Source organism: Giraffa tippelskirchi, chromosome 7 (assembly GCF_054371585.1).
Source record: "Giraffa tippelskirchi isolate mGirTip1 chromosome 7, T2T-mGirTip1v1.2.pri, whole genome shotgun sequence".
NCBI classification, from domain to species: domain Eukaryota; kingdom Metazoa; phylum Chordata; class Mammalia; order Artiodactyla; family Giraffidae; genus Giraffa; species Giraffa tippelskirchi.
The window spans coordinates 150,597,271-150,622,522 of record NC_137281.1 but is presented as its reverse complement, the minus strand read 5'-3'; the positions used below and the strand labels follow the sequence as shown (position 1 = coordinate 150,622,522).

Genomic DNA, 25,252 nt, shown 5'->3' with positions numbered 1-25,252 from the left:
ATACTGTGAACGACAGAGGATGAGATGGTTGGATGGCATCACCGACTCGACGGACATGGGTTTGGGTAAACTCCGGGAGTTGGTGATGGACAGGGAGGCCTGGTGTGCTGCGATTCATGGGGTCGCAAAGAGTCGGACACGACTGAGCGACTGAACTGACTGACTGATACCGTGAACAGATATACTATTACATGTCAATTATATCTCAATAGAGTTGGATTAAAAAGAAAAAGGAGGGACTTCTCTGGTGGTCCAGTGGCTAAGACTCTGATCTCTCAGTGCTGGGGCCCTGGGTTTGATCCCTGGTTGGGGAACTAGATTCCATATGCCACAACTAAGACTCTGTGCAGCCAAATAAGTAAATAAAAATAAATATTTTAAAAAAAGAAAGAAAAAGGAAAGAAAAAGAGGAATCACCACCTCTATGAAGACTTCCCTAGCTACTCCACACCTTACTGTTTTCTCTACTGAACTCATGAAACGTTGTGATGAGATTCATCTATTATCATTGTCAATAGAACCTGAACTTTTCTCCTCTGCCACCCCAACATTTTATGGTGTGGGGGTCCCCAACCCCTGGGCCACAACAGGTACCAGTCCACAGCCTGTTAGGATACGGGCTGCATGGCAGGAGGTGAGGGGCAGGTGAGCGAGCTAAGAGTCATCAGTTACTCCCCATCTCTGTTATTAGCATGACTGCCTGATCCAGCCTTCCCCGGCCATGGAAGAACTCTTTCACAAAACTTGTCCTGGGTGCCAAAAACGTTGGGCAGTGCTGTGAGAGTTTACACTAAACCAGATAATGCAATAGTTATTCTATCTCCACATGAACCAGGCAGCCCACCCAGACTACACTGGATACACTGAGGCGCTGACCACCTCCTTGTGCCTGCATGCATGCTCAGTCATTTCAGTCATGTCTGACTCTTCGTGAGCCTGGCAGGCACCTCTGTCCAGGCGATTTTCCAGGCTAGAATACTGGAGTGGGTCGCCATGCCCTCCTCCAGGGGATCTTCCCCAGCCAGGGATCAAACCCAGCTCACCTGCATTTTCTGCATCTCAGGCAGATTCTTTACTGCTGAGCCATCGGAGAAGCCGGACCACTTTATGACATTGCTCGTAAGGATCAACAGCTTAAAAGTGGCTATGACCACGAAGACTGGGAGACAGAATTCTATTCTACCTGTGCTCTTGCCAGTAAGGGCTCAAAAGGAATGCTACCAACTGTTTCTCTGCAATGCCTCAAGCCCAGCCAAACCTCTAGAATTCTCCCAGGAGGTGATCTGAGCTCAACAGACCCTGCGTGCCTGGCAGGGAAGGGACTGGTACTTCTGGCTTCCTCCCGCCTTCCACCAGGACGGCGACCATCTGACAGTTCCCCTGTCCCAGATGCCTTTGAACCCATCATGACAGTAAGGACAAATGTAAATAAATAAAAGTGAGAATCATACTTTTCGCAATCCCACCTTGAATCACGGGAGGAAATGAATGCCTCATTGTTTCCCAGAGTAGGAAAGAGGTTTGGGTTGGATTTTGTCATGTTTAACAAGGAACTAAAAGAACCGTGACACCTTTGGCAGGGAATTAATAGAGCAGGTGCTGTGTTTCAGCTCCCCTGGTTTCCATTTTGCTGCTCTTCCATGCTACACGCAACACCTTCTCTCCTCCCTGTTTTCTGCCTTCCCCACCTCAAGTGTCTGAGTAGCAATCTACATCTCATCAAGTACCCCCTTACTGAGCAGCACCCCCCCTTACTGAGCAAGCCTCTCTGTGGTTAAATTGGCTTTTTCTTCCTCAATTATTTCCCCAGCTTTCAATATTTAGAATCAAAGCTTCTGCCAAAGAACCCCCCCAACACACACACAAAAAACAAGCAAACAAAAAGCACCAATGCTTTACATCAGAATATAATTTGCATCAAAACGGAACTTTCCTAGGTTCCCTTTCCTCAAAGCCCCTCTTGCAGCTACAAATATATACATAACTCCATCAGAACAGATTAATCCAGTTAGAACTTCCCCCAAAATGTGTTTACATCTCAGTGGAGAGGTTCCTGCTCATTCCTTCACAGGTATCTTTCATATATTGTGCTGAGTGTTAATAAAGACCATAATGAACAGGACACAGTGAGACTGAAAGCATCTTTGATAGTTTTGTTCCAGCCGTTAGTCAAAGTGCAAGACAGAGACTCCATGAGTGGACACTTTGTTGAGAATTTGAAGTTGAATCTAAATGCTTCATCACGGCCCTGTGCCTACAGAGACTGGCTAAATTCTAAACTCAAGTGAAACATCCAGAGTGGCTAGCATCTCTCTCCTGCATGTGTGCAGGCAACACCTGTGCTAACTCTCCAACTCTGGCGTCACTTACATAGATGTCCTAGAATCTGCTCATAGGATAAGTGTGTGCCTGAAATTATCACAGATTGCAAGCAGAATTGGGGTGGGTAGTGCAACATGGGACTTGGTGCACTAAGTAACTACTTTACTAACAGCAGTTTAGAGTCTAAAACCAGTCATTCGTGGGCTTGCGTGTTGACCAAACCCCCTACCAGCTGTAAGCCTTTAGGCAAATTAAATGATTCAATCTCCAAATGATTCAGTGAATCTCTTTTTCTCGTCTTTCTGCAAGAGGAGCTCTTAACACTGACCCACTCATATAGATCGAGTAAAGATTTTAACACATTATATTAAAATTATATTCAATCTTCACGACACCTTTACTGGCTGCCATTGTTAACTTCATCACATGGAGAGAAATGAAGCTCAGAGGTGTTAAGTAATTACCTAAATTCACATAGCTGATAAGTGGCAACCCTCCACTCTTTCCGAATACTGGGCTGCTTCCCATGGCAACATGCACTAATCAAATTGTACACTTTGTGACTTAATAGTGAGAAGGATATTAAATATGATATGCAAAGTAGCTATATCAGTACCTGTTCTATTTGTTGTTGTTTAGTTGCTCAGTCATGTCCAACTCTTCTGAGACCCCATGGACTGTACCCTGCCAGGCTCCTCTGTTCATGGGATTTCCCAGGAAAAAAATACTGGAGAGGATTGCGATTTCCTTCTCCAGGGCATCTTCCCAACCCAGGGATCAAACCCATGTCTCCTGCACTGCATAGCGGGAGATATGCAATGATACCCAGAGATATAGATACCCAATAGAGGCTAGATGCTTTCCATTCCTTTTGATTCACTAGAGAAACAACTTTTGATACAACAGCAACATATATTCAGAAATAAAGGTGCTGAAGCATTCTTAGCCACAAAGTAAAAGAAAAAAAAAGAGTGCTGCTGGTTGAGCTTTGTCATATCTAGTGCCTTGCTGGAAGCAGGATAGGTAACACCTGTACAAGAAACCACAAGGCTTTCTGTCCAAGTAGCTGGGGCCCTCTGGACAGATGAACCGAGAGCACTGCCAACCAGGTGTGTCACCCGCGCGCTGCAAGAAAACAGACCGTCGTCTCCTGGTACTGTAGCTTCTTCAGAAATCAAACACCAACAGTGCTCTGGTGCATTTTTCATGAGCTGTGCACTCAGCCATGCCCAGAAACACTAGAAGCTCCCCCAGGGATATATTAGCAAACAGCTCACCCCTCCCTGCACCTCCTAGGGCTTAGCAGTTTCCTCCCCTTTTGTGTGCTTCAGTTTCACTGAGAACAGCTTCTGCTCAAAAGCTGGTTCCTCCCCAAGTGCCACAGCTGGGCTGATCCTGGCTTCCCTGCCTGTCTCGGGGACAGGGCAGGGTAGACAGCTCACGAGCTCATCTGCACCTCGATTTCCTCTAGTACTTTTGGGGAAAGAAACATAATCCTGATGTGCTGAGAAATAACCAATCAGATTTTTAAAAAGAAAGAAGGAAAAAGAGAAAAAAAGAAAAGACTTGGAGAAAGAGGGATAGACCAATCACAGCCAGTGCCTCCTTAGAGCTGCATGTTTCACCAAATTCCATTAACACAAAATACTTCTGCTTCCCTTGGTCCCAGTGGGAGACCAAACCATCCCTGATCAGACAATCTGGATATGCTTTTCTTGCTATTTCCATGATTTTTATTTTTATTTTTTTTGCTTGTTTCTTTTAAAACTCCTTTTTGTAAACAATCTCCTCTTATTCTCCTTCTCTCTCCCTCAAAGATGTTCAAAATTCTGAGCAGGAGGTTAGGAGCCAGGAAGTATGTAAGTGTGTGTGTTTGTGTGTGTAGGTGTGTAGGGGAGATAGCCAATGAGCTAATATTTATTAAGCACCTAAGAGGTGCCATACACTGTTGCTCTGAGAGCATTAGAAGGAACCTTCTCTTAGCAATACCAGGAGGAAGCTATCATTCAGCCCAGTTTACAGATACAGAAGTTTCAGCAAGTAAGCAGCTTGTTCAAGGTCATCCAGCTAGTAAATGCCTGAGTCGGGGTTCTGACCCACTTCTAACTAACCTTGTGTTAAGAAATTGCTTTTCAGTTTCTAAAATACACCTGCTCCTGGTTGGTGGGCAAGGGAAGGGCAAATCATGCGCTAGTTCACAGGTGCATGACCTGCAATTAGCAAAGATTAAAGATGGAAAATACTGAATCCAGAGAAATCTTCCCATCACCCCCTTGATAAAAGTCACTTTATACATGCCAGTTATTCTGTATGTTGATCACAGGGGTGTCCAATCTTAGGAAAGGGTGAGGTGATAAAGTCAGCATGAAAGATCAGGTCAGAACTGTCTTCAAAACTCTCCTAAAGTGGCCCTTTGGATGCAGGGCAGTGTCATCCCTCAGTAAGCATAATACTGGCACTTTGTTTTTAGAAGACATATCTCTGTCTCTTTGGTTGGGTTATTTTCTTGGGTTTCCATGCTGCATGAAAAATGTATACTGTATCTTTAAGGACTAGAACCATACTCAAGAAGGAAAGATGCTCAGCCTTGAAAGACCTGCAAAAATGAAGAAATTGAGGGCATGACAGATTTAAGCCTCACATTCACTCTGTCTCCCAGCATAAGCTCACTGAAGAAAAGTGTGTTTAGAAATGCCGTATTATGTCAATTATTCTTGGATGTTCACTCCTTGGCAGGCCAGCTGACAAACTCTCCACTCCCTACATTGTTGAGGTTGCATGTGTGCCACAGACTGCCAGGCTCCTCTGTCCATGAGATTCTCCAGGCAAGATGACTAGAGTGCATTGCTGTGCCCTCCTCCAAAGGTTCTTCCCAACCCAAGGATTGAACACACATCTCCTATGTTTCCCGCTCTGGCAGGAGGGTTCTCTATCACTAGCACCACCTGGAAAGCCCATTGAGGTCGCTTAAGTCAAAGACATACATGCTGCAATCCCACTGCATCACATGAGGAGAGCAGTCACAGGCAATGCAAATCCAAACTAACAGGTCATCAAAGATTTTTCCAATTAGCTCTGCAACATAAGCCTTGCGTACATAATCTCTGTTTGAACACAGGTGCTTCTGGTGTTTGGGGAATTTACAAGCCTTCCAAGAAATCAATGAACCCACGCTGTGATTGCCAAAATGCCATTCAGCTGGCCCCTCCTCACTGGTTCCCTCCTCCTTGACTTCCCTGCTATGGTTATCATCACCTCTGAGTTCTGAGCACCAGTGCAGTGTAGAAATGGCCCCTATCAGGGCTTGCTGGCTCCCAAACTTCCTGAAGAGAAGGGACCTCACGAGGGAACCATGGCTTTAAAGTGTCTTCTTTCATCTTAAAAGACACTTCAGATGACCAACCAGGGAGCAAATAATGTCAACACAATTTGAAGCAAGATTTGGTTTGCAAATTAACCGGGTTTAGATTCTTGGACATTTATTCCATTTTGTTCAGTGTGTTTAATGTGTGCAGTGTAAGTAGGATTGCTGCCATTTGAAGGTAAGTTTCTGGAGGCCACGTGCAATGTAGTCCCTTGATTTTGTATCATGTCAAAGGAAGACAAATGTAGTAATACATTGCTGGTCACGGTGATGCCTTTCAGAAAAAGATTATTGTAGGATCTTGTGCTACATCACATGATTATAGTGCTGATATTTTTAAAGAGCATCCAGTCTTCAGAAACAAAAGGCTGTTAAATTTCTTATGATTCCAGAGCAAATGTGTGGGCATGTTTCTAGGGGGTGGTGGTGATCACTGGCATAATGTCTTCTGGAGTCTTATACAGGGCCTGGTCTATGGAGAGGACTCAACTTACATTTGTTGAATGGATAAATGAGAATAAGATCATCAAATGGGTAGTCAGTAAATGAGGGGATTAGTAGATCAATATTTGATTTCCTTCCATTACTGGAGCTTTTTCTGGTTGTTTTACACCTCTGTAACCTTCAAGCTTGACTGCAGTGCATGGCCAGGCTATTGAGGACTCTCATCTCTTGCTCTCTCTGGGTTTGTTCCTCTCCCCACAGCAGTAGCCAACGAGCTCCGGCCCCTTAGGAGCGAATAATAAACACAGCCTGTCCTGTTTAGGTTGGAGTTATCGATGGAAAATGACTTGATGAATAGTCCTTGCTTGACTGATAAACTTGTATATCAGGAAGTAAATCTAGTGGAAAAGGAAATCTATCCTCCACATGCATCAGCAGTTGGGAGACTTACACTGACAGTAAAGATTCATCTTCTTAATTCTGAGTAGTTCTGAGGCTTCCTTCTTGGTACCCACCTTTCTATTTTCCTGATATCCACAGCCCCAGCCTTCAAAGGATGGTATTACCTATTTATTGATAAGGACAGCTGCACCGTTTTGCACTTACAAATCACTTTTTCATCTTTGAATTTCAAGCATCTCACATATGCTAACAAATCAGACAAACACCCTAGGGAAATGTTTTTCACTAAATGCAATTCATTAAGCAAACACACAGAATTTAGTTTCTTGAACTGATTTTACCCAACAGTTCTGAAATGGAATTCAGGATTTCAGGAAATAATAATGCCATTGGTTATAATTCTACTATGATTCTGACACATTATTTCTATTAATTTAAGGAAAATGGTCATAGAAGTATTTTCTCCCTTTCAGAAGACAGGAATCTATGTTTCAAAAATTTTTAACTAGCCAGAAGTTATTAGACAGCTAGAACATGCCATGGCACCCCACTCCAGTACTCTTGCCTGGAAAATCCCATGTAGGGATTAACAGTAGGCTACAGTCCATGGGGTCGCTAAGAGTCGGACACGACTGAGTGGCTTCACTTTTACTTTTCACTTTCATGCATTGGAGAAGGAAATGGTAATCCACTCCAGTGTTCTTGCCTGGAGAATCCCAGGGACGGCGGAGCCTGGTGGGCTGCCATCTATGGGGTCGCACAGAGTCGGATACGACTGAGGTGACTTAGCAGCAGCAGAACATGCCACAGTAGGAATCAGGTTTGTCTGATTATGAAGCCCATGTCTTTTTTTTTTTTGAATATTACACTGTCTAGGTTATAGAAAAGTCATTTATTAATGTGGATGAAGAGGTCATATGTTGCATTTAAACATATTTTTTATCAAATTGCCAGATTCCATTTCTTGAAGTGAAAAAAAAAGTACACACTCTCTCCAGACAGAGATACTGGGGACTGTGGTAGGCAGAATGATGGCTGCCCCAAGGATGTCCATGGTCACATTTATAAGACTTGTGAATATGTTGCCTTCCATGGTACAGGGGAATTATGAATTATGCTAATCAGCTGACCTGAAACTATGGAGAGTAGCCTAGATTATCCATAAGAGCCCAGTGGAATTGCCAGGTATCCCAGTGGAAAAGGGAGACAGAGGAGAGAACCAGAAAGAAGGCAGCACACGAAGCCTTCAGCCTGACGCTGCTGGCTTTGAAAATGGGGGGAGGAACCCATAAGCGAAGGAAAGCAGGTGGCCTCTACAAGCTGGGAAAGACAAGCAAATGGATTCTTCCCTAGAACCTCCACAAAGGAACTTCCCCTGGTGACACCTTGATTTTACCCAGACTTCTAGAAGTTGGACATGAACCGTGAGATAATAAATTATGCTATTTTAAGCCATGAAATTGGTGGTAATTTATTGCAGTCGCAATAGAAAACTAATACAGGAATCAATGGGGCTTAAAAACACAAAGACAAACACAAAAATGAGAAAAAACAGACCAAAACCCAGCCAAACAAGCAAGGGTTACACACCTTTCCAAGGCTGTGCTGTCTTGATTGGCTACCCTGTAGTTCAGGGTCTCCTGGGACAGCAGAGATTGTGATCATCTTTAGATTGTGATCATCTATTTTCCCAAGGAAAATAGAGGTTCTCTGTAGTGTTTACGAGATCATCTGGAGGGCTACACTCCAAAGACCATAACTGAAGAAACACTGGTCTACATGGTAGTTTTTGAGTAGGTAATCTAGGCTGTTTGCTTCTGAATACTATTGCTTTCAGTTCCTAGGTCTGCTAAAATTCACAGCTTTTCCCTCATAGCTCAGTTGGTAAATCATCTGCCTGCAATGCAGGAGACCCAGGTTCGATTCCTGGGTCAGGAAGATCCCCTGGAGAAGGAAATGGTAACCCACTCCAGTATTCTTACCTGGAGAATTCCATGAACAGAGGAGCCTGGCGGGCTTCAGCCCATAGGTTCGCGAGAGTCGGACACAACTTAGTGGCTAAATCACCACCACCATCCTTAGAATTAGTGACTTAGAAGAGCCATTTTTCAAGAGTGCCATAACTTCTAGAACTTCAGAACGTGAAAGGGCCAACTTTTTTTTTTTTTTTCATTTTGCCTGATATCCAATCTCATCCAACAGAAATGGCAGTCATCTAGTAAACCCCATGGCCACATGCTGCTTTTCTATCCTCTTTTGGACCATTAAGAAGCATGTGTGTGCTAAGTCGCTTCAGTCCTGCCGGACTCTTTGTGACCCTAGGGACTGTAGCCCGCCAGGCTCCTCTGTCCATGGGGATTCTCCAGGCAAGAATACTGGAGTCAATAACCATGCCCTCGTTCAAGGGATCTTCCCAACCCAGGGATTGAGCCTGCATCTCTTGTGTCTCCTGCATTGTCAGGAGGGTTCTTTACCACTAGTGCTGCCTGGGAAATCCATTATTAAGAAGAGATACTGTTAAAGAAGCAAATTGAATCATACTTTCTGAGAGCCCACTTGCATATATGTTATTAATATCTTGGCATTTTTGTTTCTAATTGCTCCGTGTATGTTGGCTTCCCAGGTGGTGCTAGTGGTAAAAAATCCACCTGCCAATGCAGGAGACACAAGAGACATGGGTTTGATCCCTAGGTTGGGAAGTTCCCCTGGAAGAGGAAATAGCAACCTACTCCCAGTATTCCTGCCTGGAAAATTCCATGGACAGAGGAGTCTGCTGGGCTACAGTCCATGGGGCCACAAAGAGTCAGATACGACCAAGAGATTGAGCACGCACACACACATCATGCATGTGAACATAGTGCCCTCAATTAATTCACAATTTTTTCAGAGGCAAAGAGCCTGTGCTCTGTCTTCTTCATGCTTCAATACTAGTACTGTATCAATTGTCTAGTGCTGGTCTGGTGACTCAATCCTGCCCCAGGGCCCCACTACTAACTGTTCAGTTATGGAAACAGCACTGAAAGTTCAGCTGTACTCCTTAATTCAACCACCCTAGCTCCGTGGGGATATACTGACATTTGAAAAGTATTTTCATTTTCCCTGACCATCTTTTTTCATTTGCTCTCACTTCTCAGGATGAGATTAAAGGAGACCCTAAAACTTGAGTCCACATAGCTTCTGGTAAGTATTAGGAAGCAAACAAAGAAGCATGCCCTTAGCTCAAGGTTACCAAATGGCAGCCTATTAGAAGGCAAACTGTTTCACTTGGCTTGCCAAAGGCTTGACTTAGACACCGATACTTACAAGTCAGAGGATTTATCATATACACCAGACATTTGGCTTCTCCCGAAAAGTTGGCAACTACAGACTCAAATTTCTGAGTGATCATAATTAGTGGGAGGTGAGTGGTCCCTGTCCCCGAAGTAGCCACCTTGCTGGCTTTCCTCAGGCATGTTACCCGTCTGGCCCCTCTAAAAATGTGAGTCGGCAACCTGCCTTCAATGTGTTTAACCATCTCTGCATCAGCTCCAAGTTTTCAAGGTCTGAGGTGGCCTGTGCCAACCACGTCCTGCCAAACACAGCCAACCCTCAAGCTCACGCTGTCAGTCACAGCCAAGGCAAGCTCATCACCCTGAGACTGAGGAACACGCATGACCCACCGGCATCTCGACAGGGAAACCTCAGGTCACAGAAGCTGTTAACACATCCATCTCTCTGTCAGGGATTAACAAGCTGGTCTGGAAACTTAGGGGCATTGGGAAGCCTCATGAACCACTTCCTCCCTCGGGTTCGATCCAAAAAGAATGTCAAAAGGGAAACAGGCTTGGGATCTCAGAAGATACTGTGTGTAACTGGACTTCTGATCAGTTTAACAGGATGTTGAGCTATGTCATTGAAGGTGTCAAATCTCCATGTTGCCACTGATAAGTAATATGACGGATGAAGACAGAGGAATAATTTCTTCTTGACCGGAACTGGCAATCCGTTGACACCTCAGAAGATGATAACTGGCTTGCATTTATGATGGATATCCTAGTGCTTATATGTATGAAAACTACCAGCCAAACTCACTGTGCTGAGCAACTTGTCTTGGTCAGAGTCTATAAAGGCCAGCCTCCCAGGCTAATTATAAGCTGGAGGGGAAAAAAACATGTCCTTTCAATGGAATATCTCTGCCTTTCATTTCAGAGAGCCCCCTTCTCCTTGAGAGTGTGGGGGAAAGCCTCTTCTTTGCGGTTTGTCATTCCTAGAAGCACCGGCTATATAATATTGTACTCTTTTTTTTTTCCTTGCTGGCCTGAAAAAGGTACTTGCTTTTCATTTTCCCTCACGGAGAAGCCTGCTGCCTTGTTTTGTTGGCTATTCTTGCCCTCCTGTAGCCCTTTCCTATTTCTGCCCTCGCTTAAAAAGATAAACCTCTTAACTGCGAAGGCTGTACCTTCTGAATGGACCTTTGCCACAGGAGTGTTTGAGGTTCTTTCCCTTGTTTATTTTTCATCAAAGAGAGCTGCATATGACTCACTTATCACATTTAAATGGATAGAGCAGCCCAGGAAAGGAAGGGAGAGGCTTCAACAGGGGACTTTCAGCTTTTTCTTCTCAGGGATGTGGCTGGGTTAGGCTCTGCAGGGAAATTGAAGAAAATGCTATCACAACCGGTAGATAAAAGAGCACGCCAGGCAGGATACCTTTCACCTAGCTCCCCTTGTCTTTAAAATAGACGCTGTCCAACTGGTGGCTCTGAAATACATTAAGTCTGAAGGATGCTCCCATAAGCAAGGGTTATGGGAGCTCTTTTCAGAAAATGCTGTGATTTTTATTATAGCTTTTAAGGGATAGTCTGGATGTTTTGTTTGATGTACTTCATTACGACTGCTGGAATTTTAGCCATGATTGTTTTCCTAGTTTGATACTGAGAAAGAAAAACAAAGTCGCTCCCAACCTCTGGAACTTGACCCTGACACTCACAGCTAGACCACGTCATTCTCCTTCTGGACATGAGCAACGCCACAGAACACAGATCTCAGACAGGGTCACTTTGAGACAACAATAAAGTGAGGCAAAACAAAGCCACTTCTTCATCTTGTCTGTGCACAGACAGAAACAAAGTCACTACTTCATTCACAAAATGCCTAACATTACCCTCTTTGGGCTGGTGACTGTTACTTCTTTACCAAGTGTTGATACACTGTACCTATAGTCTTTCCAAGTAAACAATGTGTATCCAATGCAGGAGACTTGGGTTTGATTCCAGGGTTGGGAAGATCCCCTGGAGAAGGAAGTGGCAACCCAGTCCAGTATTCTTGCCTGGGAAATCCCATGGATAGAGAAACCTGAAGGGCTACAGTCCACGGGGTCGCAAAGAATGGGACACGACTGAGTGACTAGCGCTTTCACTTTCATCCATAGTCTAGTCGGTTTCTCCTACAGATAGGATGTGTTGATGGATTCCCTTTTAGAATTGCCCTTGCTTTCAGTGTTTCATCTAGAGCAAACCAGGCTTTCTTAGACTCCCCTCCAAATCACCCACCCAAAGTCCAAATCTTACAATATTAATAGGTTCTTTCCAACGCCCGACAGCTGAGACGCTACGGTTCCTCACAGTGTGTTCTCTGCACCCAGTAACAAGCACAAAGCAGTTAACCACAGGAGGGTTCCTGGTGGTTTCTTTGGCTGCAGGCATTAACAGTATAATTAAGTATTTTACAGAGATAGATGCCCATTCCACTATTACAATTCCAGGGAACTCCTATTTCTTTCAAGATGAACCCCACCCACCTTCGCAGGTACTAGGATCTTGCAGGAGATGGCCATGCTTCTTTCCTACGCCATCAAGTCACTGATTGATCTTTGTCACTCATAGTGACTTGAAGGGTGGCTCTCCAAAAGGTGTGCCCATCTGGAACACGTGAATGTGTGTGACCTTATTTGGAGAAAAAGGGTCTTTGAGAAGATAATTAAGTATCTTGAGATCATCTGGATTATCTAAGTGGGTCCTAATCCAATGACAAGTGTCCTTATAAGAAGAAAGAAGACACAGGCAGAAAAGGAGAAATACTGAGGAGAGGATGATTTGAAGATGGAGGCAGAGACCGGAGTGATGTGTCTACTAACCTACAAGAGAAGGATGGAAGAGGTTCTCTCTCAGAATCTCTAGAAGGAACCAACCAGCTGACACCTTGATTTCAGATAGATGACCTCCAGAATGGTGAGAAAATTAATCTCTTTGTTTTAAGCCACGAAGCTTACGATAATTTGTTATGACAGCCTTATGAAACCAATAGACCCCTTCCCTAACTACACAGAACCACTCACGTCTGTCCGTGCTATTCACTTGGCCTGGGATGTCCTTTCTCCTGTTTGTCATCTCTACTCTTGCTTGTCTACAAAACTCAGTCCAAACACCATCTCTCCTGAAAGTCTTCATGGACCTCCTACCTCAGTCTGATTTACATGACCTCTTTTGTGTTTCCATAACAGCCTGTGCTTTCCTCTGTCCTGGCTGTACTGTAACCCTAATTTACCTGTTTGTCAACATACCTGGACTGTGACACCTCGCAGGGAGGGTCCATGCCATTTAGCTCTTTATGATGTATAGGCACAGTGTTCAGCACATAGTAAATGCGGGCTGAATGAATGAATGGATGGATGAACAACTCCTTTTGTTCAGAACTCTGTTTCTTGTTTCTTCACTCTTGAAAAAACAATCCTATTTATAAGCTTATTTTTTTTTTTTTAATCCACTTAATGGTATGTGGTCTACATCAGTGGAGCCTAAGATTTTGCCAGGAGCCTGGGAAGACTTTATATTCATTAGAATAGTAATGGTCACAAATTAAAACATATAATCTTCAAATAAAGCCCATGTAAGCCAAGCCAGGGGAGCTTCTGTGCATTTGCTGAGCTCAAGGGTCCCCACGTGTAGTGGGTGGCTGCGTTGCAAGTATCCTCTTCTCTCTGTAACCCTACTGTGCTCCTGAGAGCACATCAGCTGCAACTGAACATGTAACGTCCATTCTGGAAGCATACGACATGCATCCCTAACTTGCACAGAGGAACTACCTTACAAGTCTCTATGGCGTCCTGGAAAGATCGGAAACCAGGCCAACCTGGTCTTAAACTCTTGGGTGTCACCACTCAGCAGCTGTTCAATTCCACCTCCAGGAATTTCAGTTTTCTCATGTGATACTGATGGGCTTCCCAGGTGGCGCCGGTGGTAACGAACCCACCTGCCAATTCAGGAGACTTAAGAGATGCACGTTCAATCCCTGGGTCAGGAAGATCCCCTGGAGGTAGGCATGGCATCCCACTCTAGCATTCTTGCCTGGAGAATCCCATGGACAGAGGAGCCTGGCGGGCTATGGTGCATAGGGTCACAAAGAGTCAGACATAACTGAAGCGACTTAGCACACTTGCACAGAGAAGGTGCTTAGTTCATGACAGGTGATAACACAATTTGTAACAAAATGATATAATAGCCACTACTGGAAATCCAAAACAAAAGTCCTCAAAATCAATTTGGAAGAGGAAAGAAAAAAAAGAAACCTGAAAATAAAATAAGGAGAAAAGCTTCCCTCCACCCTCAAAGCATAAAGCATAAAGCCTCAACATTTTACTCTGGAGGTTTCAGTAATGAATTTCTATTTTAATTGACGCTACAACCGATTCAGTCTTTGCACTCCACTACACTCCCTCTCCTGGTGACGCTGTGTGAGAAGGAGCTTTTAAATCAGTCAGTGAGCATAATGAACTCCAATTTTCCTTCGACAAGGGCAAAATTACAAACGTGCTTTTCACTTCCAGACAATTAATTTGTTTACACGATTCCTTTGCTTTGTTTTATTTCATAATTCTTTCCTCTCCACTTGCCTAATCTCACGGGTTTGTTATTAACTTTTTCAGGTGTTCCTCCAGGGTACAGCAGAGTACAATTTAAGGGCATTCTTCCCTTTAATGAATTTCCTATTGGGGAATGAAAGAATAAAACAGATATCAAAAATAGAGCTGGGAGATCGCTTAGACAGTTTACACAGCCATATCTCTATCTATCTATTCATTCTGCATTTAAATGTAAGATTACTTGCCATGTGTGTGTGTGTGTGTGTGTGTGTGTGTGGTGTGTGTGTGTGCGTGTGCACGCGCACATGCTCAGCTGCTCATTCATGTTCAACTGTTTGCCACCTCATGGACTGTAACCCACCAGGCTCCTATGTCCATGGAATTATCCAGGCAAGAATACTGGAGTGGCTTGACATATCCTCCTCCAGGGGATCTTCTGGACCCAGGATTCGAACTTGCATCTCCTCCACCTTCTGCCTATATTGGCAAGCAGACTGTTTACCACTGTGCCACGTGGGCAGTTCTTACCTGTCACAGTGCATCTCTTATATCAATGTGTAGAAAGGGATCTATGCTTCCTCCAGGTTGTCTGACCACGGGGAGATTCATCATGTGGTTTATGTTCAGCAACGTCAACATGCCCTGCAGGAGCCTAGATTTTTCATCTTTCTGGTGTTCTAGGACATTTCCTGATTCATTTTCATGCAGATTGTGTTTGTGCCCAAATGATCATTGCTACATTTCCATTATACAGTCATATCTCGGCATTTTCGACTGCTGACAAGCCACTCTTGGCAGGCAGGGTCTTTTCAGAGTTTTCCCTTTTCTTCTGCGTGTGCGTTTTCAAAACACTGCCATGCTTTTGATTGATCTGGGGCTCTCCATAAATCTGTGTTTTTAAACTCTGAATAGAATTCACGTAAGTTCCCCTAGGAGAGTTTCATTGTACAGAGTTAACATAAAAAGCCATGCAAAGTTCTGAGCTCAGTGTCATTCAAAGAGTTCAAACAGAGTGTAGAGGGGTTAGGTTTGCATGTTCGCTTATTTGTTCTACAGGTACAGTGTCTGGTAGTGAGGAGAACTCTATCTATAAAACAAAGTGTTCAGCATTTTAGACATAAAACCCCTTTTAATTTATTAACTTGACACGATTATCAATTTGAGAGTCCTTGCACCCCAGGCCTCTTGTAACAAAGCAAAGGTAATTTTCTGTACAGACAAAAACACCATATACTGTACCATATCATGTGCCAGCCCTGTTCATGAATTGAGTAGCTGACCCAGGGATGCCACTCAACTTTGCATGCCAAAGTTTTCATCTAGATCTTAAAACTCTCTTCCAGCAACAACATGGCATGTTGTAAGATCCTTAACAATTTTCTCAGTAGACGAGTGAAAAGCATGAGTCCCCAATCCCCAGCTTTTATATTAGATGAAAACATGTATTCAAGGTAAGGAGGACACTTGCAAATTAAGTACATATATTAGATCTTAATTGCTACAAGTTGTTATCAATTATTATTAATTACTATGAAGCATTAAGTAAGCTGAGAATTTTTACTAGAGTTGTTTTCTCAGTTCTGGCTAATTAGAACATACTCTATCCACTCTTTGGCCACTTTTAACATGCAATCATTATCATTCATAGGATGGACACATTATTTAACTACTGGGAATCGTAATTACTGGTGTGCCAAAAATGACTGGAGTGGTGAGGAAGTTGATAGGTTTTGAACCTTCCAAAGAGGACCGATATGCCAAATTTGGGGGGACAGAACACAAGACGTATTGGGCGATTTTTACCGTTTTTTCCATTTTACCGTTTTATCATTTTTCCGATGACAAAACACTTCTGTATGAGTATGGAGTCATCCGTCACAGAGGTGGTGACAGAGTAGGTTATCCATTTTAGGGGCTAATAGCATAACTTTCACTATCAAACAGGAGATCTGAGCTGAACTAAGGTCAACTCTTAAAATTCAAAATCACACCCCTTCTAAACACGTGTAGGTCGTCAGAGCTGTTTCCTTTTGAAGTGAATTTTGGCACTAGGATAGAGGATGACAGCTCACGCTGAACAAAACTCTTAGGTTGGGAACTTCCCCTTCAGCTTGTTGGAGGAGATAGCAACAGCATCCTCTTTTAGAGCTTAGAACTGGACTTCTTGCTCTTAATGTGAGCTCTGACACTTGCTAGGTAGTGCTATGCAATCATGAGAAAGATTCGTAAGTTATCTGCTTCTCAGTTTTGTTTTTTTTTTTAATCTGTAAAATAGGGATTGAAAACACTATTTAGCTCATTAGGGTTTTATGTTCTATGAAAAATAAGTAAACTAATATATGTAAAACATATAGAGTCAGGCATGACATAAACATTTGATAAATATAAGAGACTATTAAAATCTAGTTTCTTATGATAAACAAAGATTGTTTTTGTTGTTCAGTCACCAAGTTGTGTCCAATTCTTCACAACTCCATGGACTGCAGCACATCAGGCTTCCCTGTCACTCACCATCTCCCAGAGTTTGCCCAAGTTTGTGTCCACTGAATTGATGATGCCATCCAACCATCTCATGCTCTGTCGTCCCCTTCTCCTTCTGCCTTCAATCTTTCCCAACATCAGGGTCTTTTCCAATGAATCAGCTCTTCGCATCAGGTGGCCAAAGTATTGGAGCTTCAGCATCAGTCCTTCCAAAGAGCATTCAGGGTTGACTTCCTTTAAGATTGACTGGTTTGATCTCCTTGCTTTTCAAGGGAAAACAAAGATTGGGTGAACTAATAGAGACACCCCAGGCTTCACTAGGCTTTAGTTTCAGGTTTTCTCTTTTTAAGACAAAAATTCAGAAACAGAATGATGATGTTCTAATTAGGAAGATTTTAATGTTTGCCAGGAAACTCTCTTCCCTATGGACAGATGAGAGACCTCAAAAGAGGACATCTGGAGGTACACAGGAGTGCTTGTACATTTATTTATTTTTTCAACTGATATTTATTGCCAATTGTTGCAATAATTCTTATTAATTTTTTTGAAAATGATATGCTTGGTAGAGGACTTAGGTGAGAATGGAGACTAAGAAAAGAAGACCTGGAGTATACAGGGGTAATCACAGGGATGTACCCCGGTACCCAGACCCATGGTGCTTCTCTACATTTTTCACATCATGTTACACAGAAAAAATGGTGATATTCACAGGGCATCCTAGAGTAACAGGCACAGCTGCTCATGGCTGGTGATGCTCTGTCTAGATGATCTGGCCTCCTAGCCCTGCAATCCACTGTAGGCTGAGGGGCCTGATGTCCCAGCAGCACACTGTGTCGCAAGCTGATGTGTACTGGCTGGAAAGTCTGGTTTCAGAGGTTTGCAAGAACGGTCAGGTCTCAAGAAAGAGAAGAACTTCAAGAATTTTCATTTTCCTCTCAGATTAGCACAGCTGTTTTATAACTTTCATGCGTGATCAGTCGCTCAGTCGTGTCCAACTCTTTGCAGCCCTACGGGTTGTAGCCTGCCAGGCTCCTCTGTCCATGGGATTTTCCAGGCAAGAGTGCTGGAGTGGGTTGCCATTTCCTTCTCCAAGGGATCTTCCCAACCCAGGGATCAAACCCCGTCTCCTGTGACTCCTGTACTGGTAGGCGGATTCTTCACCACTGAGCCACCTGGGAAGCCCCTTTTTTAAGTTGCAGTTTCTAAATATTAAAATTAATGGTCTAGTTACATGATCACATCTCAGGATCAATAAAAAAGAATCCTACCTTGTTGCAAGAGTCAGGATAGGCTATCTAAGGTGTATGAACAAATTAAATATCTGTAGCTTAACACGCACACTCATACACACACACACACATGCATATTGCATGTTTACTTCCTGCTCATATAAGTACTAATATGGGTTGGTGGCCTGCCTTCACCTTCATGCAAGACTCTTTAGGACACTAGACCTCTAAAGTTCAACCAAGAGGAGGCAGAGAAAGAAAGGAATGGAGGAAGGATGGAGATGAGTCTAAATTACCGCCTAGGAGTGACACACTTTGCTCCTGATCAAACTCCATTTACTTCAAACCTTGCATCAGTGGAGGCCAGAGGATGCAGACCAACATGGGGATAACTGATTAGCACAATTTCTGCCCACTTGATCAAAGCACTGTTAAGTTGTAGATCACGTATTACTGCCTGATACCTTAGACACTTCTGTTGCTTTTCACTCAGCAGATCTATCTCAAGCCAACAGAAACTCAACAGGACCCACAATGTACAAAATGTTATATTAATAGGATGAATGTCTAGCTAGAATTCTCAAAAAAGGTATTAGACTGGATAGCATGGTCTGAACCCATCTCACAGAGTGAAACATCTTTGGTGGTTTCACTGGTCATATTAAAGATCACATCTTAGATATACACAGCCCTATCATTTTCTTCATCTTGTACTCATACTACTTTTTCTCTGACTTTATTGTGTTTGCTAAACCTCAATGTAGCATTTCTTGCACAATCTCATCAGCATTTGTTTTTTCCCATACGCAACTTTATAAAATTAGCATTACTCTTAAAATATCTCATAACCCCTTCTCAACCTTTCCCTAGCTAGATGTTGCAACATGTAATGTTGTTTCATTATTAACATGTCTATATCTCAATGTCCTTCCTTATGCTGACAAATTAATTTTGCAAGGTGAATTTGGTGAAAGATGACCGAATGCTTTAACTGAAGCTCAAGTCCAAGACAACTAGTTCCATGTTCTCCATTGACTTCTGTGAATCAAGAATCTGGATTTAGAGATCACAAGAGTGCACTCGTACCCTTGGTTTCTACAAAACTCAAAAATTAGGCTGAGAGCATAAAATTAGCTGAACAGATGCAATGGGACTTTACTACTTCAAAGACGATGGAGGAGGCTGAGTACAGCTAATTAAGCCATGTATCGAAATACAACTGCAATAAATGGGACTAGAGGGTTGAATTCTTATCTATCTTTGCTTTCAATTACAAATGTTAGGACAGTACAACATTTCTACTGGGAGATAAGAGGAAATGAGGCCCAGAGATAGAAACTTTAATGACAATAATTCTTCATGTTTCTGTGTGATAAACCGACCAAATGTATGGGCCACTCATTTCAGAGGGCCAGTTTTGGTGTATGTTGTTTGTATATTTCCCATCAATTCCAAGAAAATAGGAGCACAACAGATGGCTTGATAATAGTGCTACATCTCAAAGTCCCATTTTCTCTTCTTTAGAACAAAATTATTTTGTTCAAGGTAGAAAACTGCTGACACTGTACAAGAAGATGTGGCAATCTTATTTTCCCTTCTTGGCTACATATTAGTTTTCTTGCTTTATTTCTTTCCTTTGAACACAGCCAAAATTTTGATAGTCTATTCAAAAAAAAAGAAGGAAGGATGGAAGGGAGGAAGAAAAGCACTTCTTTTTCTTCAAGTCTAAATATGGAGAAGACAGAAAACAAGCGGAGAGCAGAAGTTGCATTTCCACGTGGAAAAGGTTTATAGAAAGAACATTTCACTCCAAGTCTTTGCGCAGCAGTCATTTGGAGAGAATGATGGCACATCCTTTCCTGGGTTCCTGTGTGTTTATTCTTGTGCATGCACTCACTCATAAGTACACACATGTACAGGGCTTCCCCAGGTGGTGCAGGGGTAAAGAATCTGCCCGCCAATGCAAGAAATGGAAGAGACCAAGGTTGATCCCTGGGTCAGGAAGATCCCCTGGTGTAGGTAATAGCAGCCCACTCTGGTACCCTTGTCTGGAAAATCGCAAGGACAGAGGAGCCTGGCAGACTACAGTCCAATGGTCACAAAGAGCAAAAAAAATGAGCACATGACTGAACACATGCATATGCACACACACACACATACACACACACACAACTCTACATTCAAGTCATTGTTGTTGTTGTTTAGTCACTAAGTCCTGTCTGACTCTTTTGCAACCCTGCAGACTACAGCCCACCAGGTTCCTCTGTCCATAGAATTTCCTAGGTAAGAAAACTAGACTGGGCTGCCATTTCCTTCTCCAGGGGATGTTCTCCACCCAGGGATCAAACCCACGTCTTCTTCATTGCAGGTGGATTCTTTATCACTGAGCCACCAGGGAAGCTGATACATCCTAGAATATATAATTAATTTTAATTGCAATTTAAATAAAATGAAATAATCTCATCTAATTTTTCATTCAAAATTGTTTCCTTTTATTTTTAATTTTTGTTTGTTTGTTTTGATCTAACCCTCATTTTCAATTTGACCATGTGAATGCTGCTGCTTCGCCTATGCCAGGCTCCTACTAACTGGACTAAAGTTCTCTGGGCAAAAAGATTTACAGGGGGAACTCTGAGCAAATACCTGTGGGCTTTGGGATGCGCAACTATTTCTGCTTACAGTTAGAGATGCTAATGTAATTAATTGAAGGACCTAAACAAGCTACACTTCAAGATATAGTCGAGGTATTTTAAGGTATTTCCTCACCCTGCCACCATCCTGAACTCAAAGAAACAAACTATGAAAATACAATTTCAAAGCAGACTGAAATATTCTGAATTGAATACAGGTAATTTGAAACCAAACTTGAAGTTCTGTTTGTTCAAACCATGAGAATCAGCAAAGGTTGGCAGTTTTCAACTTTGCTTAGTGTGATTCTGCAAAATAGCAAATTGGCTTCATTTTTATTCGATTTGACTAAAGAATCAGAGGGATGAACTTTCTCCTTCACACACACACACACACACACACACACACACACACACACACTTCTTGTCAAAATTCTCTCTTTAGGCCTCATTCTGCTTTATGTAATTTCCTATAAATATTTAGCGATTAACATTTCAGAGGGAGAACCTCATTTTTCCAGTGAAGTCTAATTGAATTTATATTTTTAGAGAGTTTTTTCTTTTTATGAGCTTTCACATTTATTTTTACTTGAGAAACTGGAAAATTTAAAACAGGTGTTTTAATAGTTCATCAACTCGATAACTACTCAGTCAGCCGTGTTTTATTCTTTTTCACTTATGGGGGATAATCCTGTGATGCAGGAGCTGTGCTAGTCACTAAACACATATCCCCCCATTTCCAACTTTCTGAAGAAAAAACTGAGGCTTATATATATGAGGATGTGGTCATTAATGAGAGGTGAAGCTGGCATTTAAACTAAGGTCCAGTAACACCAAATCACACTGTTTTCCCACCGTACCACACTCACTTATTGATGAAAGAGCTTATCATATCCAAATATTAAGCTGAAGAAGGCAAAATTCCACTATCTTTTCCATCACACAAAGGCACATCATGTTTAAGAAAACATATCTATAATATACCTTGGTCTTCTTGTTTGCTACAACATTTTTCTAGACTTATTAGAAGTTTTAAGCACTCTATATTCACTGCACAGATGTTAGGAAATAATATGGAATCAAAATCACCTGTAATCCTGCCACTCACTATTCATATTGGAACATATAAATCCTTCCAATATTTTTTCAGTGCAGATATACTCATATAGAGATGTTACCAAATAGGATCTTTCATATATTAGTTTACCTCTTGTTCCATATTTTTATGAATAAGTGTCAATGTAATTAAATGTTAGCCAACAATATTATGAAATATTTTCTAAATTATTATATTGAAGCACATGATGTATATTTATCGTATTACAAAGTTTAATCTCTATACCTCTAATACAAGGAGATGATGAGAATAACAGCCACCATCAAGTCAACATGAAAGAGATCTATGCTGATCAATTCTTTTTTTTTTAATATTTATTTATTTGGGTGCATCAGGTCTCAGCTGCCTATGCGGAATCTTTAGTTGTGGCATGCCCACTCTTAGTTGGGCATGTGGGATCTAGTTCCTTGACTAGGGATCGAGCCCAGGCCCCCTGCATTGGGGGCCTGGAGTCTCAGTCACTGGAGCACCAGGGAAGTCCCCATCAAATTTCAAATAAGAATGTTCATGAGAAACTATAATAAGCATCCCTGTGGCTTAATTTTTGTCTGATTTCAGAATAATTTCTTTTGTATAAACATTACGAAGTGGAATGGTTTGGTTAAATTCAGAAATAGTTTAAAAACTTGTGATACATTTTTCCAAATTTCCTATCAAGGAAACTGCAACAATTTTGAATTCCAGCAGAAGCACATGGAAGTAAGTCTTTTCCAAGATCACTGCCTATGATGAGTTTTATCTTTTCCTGTTACTACTACTACCATCACCACTACTACTGCTACTACCATCGTTTTTGATTATTTTTAATATGACAGGCTAAAGAAACACTGAAATCTTCTTATAACTTACCTTTATAATTGCATCATTTGCTTTTCCTACATACTAGTTCACAACAGCTTAATATCTTTGAGCCTTCTTGCCCTTGATGTTTTTCCCATGCCATTCCTTCTACTTGAAAGACTACTTTCTGGTCACTATCGCTTCATCTTTTTGAGACTGTGAAAGCCTTCTCTAACCATCATTCTTAATCAGAAGCACTTTATTCCCTCAAATCCTGAAGTCGTTATTCTTACTACCACTCGTTAAATAATTAACTGTGTACTTCCTTGTGGTATTTCTAGTTTTTATTTTGCTGTTTGAAACTGTTGCTTAATCTTGAATTAACCTTTCCTCATGCAGGATTTTCTTTTGTATTTTGTGCCCTGCATATCTAGCAGATAGAGTGCTTGTATTTAGAATTCAGTAAGTATCTACCATGTTTGTTTCTTTCCCAGCACTTTATGCTATACATTGTTACATACATTTATTTCATTGTTTATTACCTCTCTTAGTCATTAGATTCTAAACCCTAGGATAGTTGGATCTATGTCTGTGAACATTAAATGTGCAGTGTTAGTTAATTTGGAGGAATAAGTAAATTCACCATTAAAATACTATCCCCTTCAATATTTCTAATGAATATATGATCAGGAGCAAACTTTTTAGGGCTAGATGAGATCAGTTACAATAGGACAAAAATGTACAGTTCAATGAATTCAATTTTTTTTTCATCATGAACTGGATTAACAGACCTTATAGACCAATAGGACTAATAATGTTTTTTGCTTTTTTGTTTGTTTCAGTAAAGACTTTTTTTTGCTATGGAGCAAAAGTATTAATAAATTAAAATTCAGAGGTGTGACTCAATCTTAGGAAAGAGAAGCTTCTGCAAACTATTGGGTTGGCCAATAAATTCATTTGGGTTTTTCCATAAGATGCAATGAAAACACTCATATGAAACTTTTTGGCCAATCCAATATTTCCTTTGTTATCATTTCCTTGCTCACAGCAAGGGGCAGACCTTCTGCCCCTTTCCGATCCATTCATAGTATGTTTAATTTCATTCCTTTTCTAATTTTGCATCGTCTATAACTTCCTTTTGAGCAACCTGCTCGATAGACATGTAGAAATCTAGTAAGCCTGCCAAAGATGATAATAATACACCATGGTCAGTCCGTTAACCCAGTACCTTTTCCCAGCATTGTGTTGACTCAAAACATTTATGATGTGTATAAGAGAGTGATTTAAGGCAACACAATTTTATGTTAATGATGGGAATCTAGCAGCCCACACTACTCTTCCCCCTGCCCCAGTTCACAAATCAAGCACAATGCTAAAAGGAAAAGCAGCATCACACGCTGTAACCAGAACACTTAAAGGCTGACCTGGAAGAGCCCTATAGTGACATGGAATGTGTATATTTTACTCTGAGTTGACTCTGGTTGCATTTATTTGATGGCTACCCACATTAAGAGGTTTGCAGCTATGGGAGGAAATGTTTCTTGAGAGTTCAGTTTCAAGGAGAATGAAGGGAGGCTCATTTAATACCATGCTCATCTTACGAGTCTCTAATCATGGGCTGAAGATTTGGATGCCCTCCATGTGGGTAGGGAATAAGAAGTGGTACTTTTTAAGTGCTAAGCTAGAACTGGTACAAATAATTTCATTGAAACATAAAGAAAGGGAACATCTGTTAGACGGCCTTTTAAAAAATCTCTTAGAAAAAAAATCTCTTGGAAACCCCAAGGTGATATCCAGAAGGCTTGTTTACAATGGAACCTATTTTGACAATATTCTCACCAGAATTATTTTTTGTTGGTTGTAATTACAAATGTGATCTTCTGATTCCTATGCTATCGACTAACATATTCATTGACCAGAACTGTTTTAGATACTGGGGAAATGTACGATGAAAGTGTAAAATGGAGCTTGTAGGCCTCAAGGTATTTGCCTCCTAGGTCGAGGGGCAAACTGACAAAGTTTTCTGCTCTGACCTCTGGTTGTTAATTTAAGAGGCATTTGCAGGAGACCAAGGCTGCGTGGTGCTAGAGGAAAGGACTTAACGCTTTCCTGGTTCGCTTGGGAATTTAGAGGAAAAGACAGCTGAGAGGGGGTTGACCTTCTGCCCTTCGGTTACTCCTTGCATTGCAAACACAAAAGGTGTCTGTTGCCAAATTCCACTGGAAGTATCATGCTCTTTAATCCTTCTTAGATCTTGGCCTCTGTTTGCTGAGGGCCTTAGGCAACACAGGTGAAACCGGAACTCTCATCTGCAAGACAGTTTTGTCAAGCACATTCTTATTACCAATTACTTAGCTATGTAGTTAAGTGGTGCCAGCTTTTATCCAGTCCCAGTATCAGCAATGCCAGAGAAAAAGAGAAGCTCCCAAAGCAACCAGCCCCCTTGAAACTTGATGGAACACAGATGTGACTGCAGCACTTGAGTTCAAAGAATAACATCATATGGTAGAAGAGCCCTCCACTTCACAGAAAGATGAAAGAAAGGAATAGTGAGATTCCAGAGCCTGGGAAATGACAGAGGAATCCAGTTATTAACCTGGTTTGGGTCTACGATAGATTCTTGTGATTTGCAAACTTGCCCAGCCCC

General features: G+C 41.9%; 1 protein-coding gene and 1 long non-coding RNA gene across 13 annotated transcripts in view; one reads left to right on the top strand and one right to left on the bottom strand.

Moving 5' to 3' along the window:
• Nucleotides 1-25,252, bottom strand: part of NRXN3 (neurexin 3) — a 1,799,700-nt gene that overhangs the window by 323,594 nt on the left and 1,450,854 nt on the right. The window lies entirely within an intron of this gene.
• Nucleotides 13,257-17,038, top strand: LOC145513654 (uncharacterized). Its single transcript, XR_014059623.1, has 2 exons — nt 13,257-13,824; nt 14,818-17,038. It is a non-coding gene; the product is annotated as an uncharacterized LOC145513654 (long non-coding RNA).